Below are 3,539 nucleotides of genomic sequence, written 5' to 3' on the forward strand. Positions count from 1 at the left end.
AGGCCTACGGTCCCGGGAGGAGGCAGAGAGCGGGAGGAGGGGCGCCTCCCGCAGACAACAGGGCGGGTGGGCGGAGACCCGCTAGAGGCTAGGGCTGCCCCGGGCGGGCCCAGAGCTGCGGGCCCGGGAAGAAGAGGGTGGGACCGTCCGGACCGTGCTCTCCTCCCCGCCCTCCACACCTCCCGGGAGTCAGCTCTTAAACTCCCAACGTCACCTGACTTTCCGGATCCCGAGGTCTGATCAAAGTGGCCGCTAGGTGACACCCAGCAACCGCTGCCGGTGTCATCCTGAAAAGAACGGACCCTATGACTGACGGGGGTGGGGCGCACAGTGGGTGGCCCGGCCAGCTCCCCTTCCTCCTCGGAGCGGATCGGATCATCTGGAACTTTATCCAGAGAGGAGAGAGTGCCCCTGGGTGTGTGCTAGAAGCCGGAGGGTTGGGGCAGGGACCTACCCAAGAGAGAAGTAGAGTACAGGGAGTTTCAGAGTTGACCCACTCACCATCTCGCCCTGGTCAATACAAGAGTGGCAATATCTGTCACCGTGGAATGAACACTTGGTACCGAAGACCTTTGTCTATGCTGGCCCCCGTATGCCTAGGGGGGGGCATGTGGCCAGAATCTGACATCCTAAACGTCTTCGTAGAAAGAATTTGGGGGTGGGGGTGGGGGAGAGAGACAGAAAAAGAAAAGAGAGGGGGAAAGAAATGGCTGCCACAAAACTATCAGAACAGAGAAGCGACCGATAGGGCCTATCTGGTTAAGTTCTTTCCCTACCCAGAGAACGACTTGACGTAGCTGACGTCACTGCAGTCAGGCCACGTTCCGGTGGACACAGAGAGTCAGGGATAGAATTTCACGCTCGGCACTGTCTCTCGGGACAGCGGGAAGGTGGAGGGTGGCTGAGGGTTCTATGCTCCTTTATCACACACCGTCAGGTAGGTCAGGTAAAATTGAGGACAGATTTCCAGTGTTTCGAGAAAGGAAGAGCACTCGTGCAGGCCATCTATCTGTACGTGGGAGAGTGTCCCCGAAAAGTGGCTTTCAGTGCCGGGATGTGCCTAGGCCAAGAAGGTACACGATCCTGAGTGAGAATGGTCCGTCCCATCGAGTCAGTCGGTAGGAGGCCACCGGGTCGAGACGGAACTGCCCCCCCACCCGCCCCCGCCCCCCAGAGCAGACAGACTCAGAATGGAGTCACTCGGTGCCAGTGCCCTGCCCGGGTGCCCCATCATTCAACCGAACTGGGAAACAGGTGGGCTTTCCGACCCTCGGGAGGGAGCTTCACCGGCGGGCGGACAGATCAGAAGGGGCCCGGCTCCCTTGAGCGGGCAGGCTGGGGACGGTCGGTGGGGTCTCTTGACAGGAGGCACCACGGAACCCTTGAGGCAATGTCGGGGGCACCTATGTTGCGGTCCAAAGCTAGCGTCTGAGAAGTCGTCCCGAAAGCATGATGGCGTCAACAAGTCCCCTCCGTTCAAGAAACGAGATTCATTTCTAGAGGAGGGCCACCCCCGCGGGAGGACCGTAGGCTTCCTGTGGACATTCTCTTCAAAAGGCAATTCACTCAGCGGAGTGAAAATCGGAAAAATCGCTGTCCTCTGACGCAGCTGCAGAGAAAAGATGGCACCAAAATCAATGAAACACACACACACACACACACACACACACACACACAAACACACCTCCTCCCATCTGAACGAGCACTCCGGACGGTCACATAGGGAGAGCGACGGGCTCTCTTCCCCCCCCCCTGTGGTTTTCTACCTTTTGTTGCGGTTTTTTCCCTCAGTGGATAGAGGAGGAGACACAGGGGGCTCAGCCGGCATGCGAGTGGGTTTATCATCCTCTGTGAGTATCAACACGCGACACCACCTAAGTGAAGGAACACACCGGTGTTTCATGTGATGTGGCTCAATGCCTGGCAGATACGAGCCTTTGCAGGCCTCCTCGTGATCGACAGGACGTCGCCTTGGACACGGACACATCTTGTCCCTCCCTCCCGAGGCGATAGGCGGTTCCGTACCTCCTCGGGGCCAGGGCACAGTCTGCCTAGGCACCTACAACACGTGTGGCAACAGCCTCGATGGCTCTGCCATGAGAACGAACTCCCGTGGCACGGGGGTGGGGTGGGGGGGGGGTCGGGTGCTGAAGAATTCAGCTGAGTGAAGGAATGCCACGGGATTCAGAGTGCCATCGGTGGGCTGAGAGGCGAGCAGGGCGGGCTTTGAAAGGGTAACATTCTCCCTGCCTTCCGTCTGGCTGTGAATACAGAACGTACACGCCAGGCGGGGTGGCTCACGCCTGTAATCCTAGCACTCTGGGAGGTAGAGGCGGGTGGATCGCTCAAGGTCGGGAGTTCGAGACCAGCCTGAGCAAGAGCGAGACCCCCATCTCTACTAAAAATAGAAAGAAACTATATATCTAAAAATATATACAGAAACAGTATCTAAAAATATATACAGAAAAATATTAGCCGGGCACGGTGGCGCATGCCTGTAGTCCCAGGTACTCGGGAGGCTGGGGCAGTAGGATCGCTTGAGCCCAGGAGTTTGAGGTTGCTGTGAGCTAGGCTGACGCCACGGCACTCTAGTCTGGGCAACAGAGTGAGACTTTGTTTCAAAAAAAATAAAATAAAATAAAAAAAAAAAATATATATATATATATATATATATATATATAAATATATACACACACACACACACACACGTATATCCAATTAGCTGGGCATGCTGGCACATGCCTGTAATCCCAGCTACTCGGGAGGCTGAGGCAGTCTGATCGCTTGAGCCCAGGAGTTTGAGATTGCTGTGAGCTAGGCTGACGCCATGGCACTCTAGCCAGGGCAACAGAACGAGAGACTCTGTCAGAAAGAAAAGAAGAGCGAGAGCGAGAGAGCGAGAGAAAGAAAGAAAGGAAGGGAGAGAAAGGAAAGAGAAGGAAGGGGGGGGAGAGAGAGAGAGAGAGAGAGAGAGGAGAAAACTATTAAAAAATTCGGGACCAGATCCATCGGTCGGTACTCAGAAGCGTGACGATCGGGTGTTCCCGAGCACGTGTGAGATGTGTCTTCTCCCTGACGCCGCGTTTCCTCCACACACACATCACCCATCTGCCGTGGAAAAAAAGCAACAAAAAGAGAGAAAGAGATTAAGAAGGGAAAATGGAAACAGGGCAAAAGAGGAAGAAAGAAAGAAATTTCGAAAAAAAGAGACCAAAGTCACAGCGAGAAGGAAGAATACTGAGCCCAGAGCGACACCTAGTGACCACACCGTCACAAGCACCCTAGGGCCCCAATTCGCCAGAGACATCTGGTGGACCCCAGGGCAACATGTGGTCGACCCGGGGCCATGGCGTCTGCAGCCGATTCCCAGGCGGGCACACGAGCCCGGGGAAACTCATTCTCAGCGCGGGGAGGAGGGGAGGGGAAATAATAGCAAAGTCACACCAGATCCCTTTCTAGTTCATAAACGTGTTGATTGCGTGTTCACGCGCACGTGTGAGAAGGGCCTCCTGGTGTGTCGGCACGTCACCCGCGTGACG

At 55.6% G+C, this 3,539-nt stretch overlaps 1 pseudogene; it reads left to right on the plus strand.

Annotated features, from left to right (window-relative positions):
• Positions 1-3,447: 3,447 nt before the first annotated feature.
• LOC138380318 (small nucleolar RNA U13) lies at positions 3,448-3,539 on the plus strand (annotated as a pseudogene).

Source organism: Eulemur rufifrons, unplaced genomic scaffold (genome assembly GCF_041146395.1).
Source record: "Eulemur rufifrons isolate Redbay unplaced genomic scaffold, OSU_ERuf_1 scaffold_355, whole genome shotgun sequence".
In the NCBI taxonomy this organism is placed as follows: Eukaryota; Metazoa; Chordata; class Mammalia; order Primates; family Lemuridae; genus Eulemur; species Eulemur rufifrons.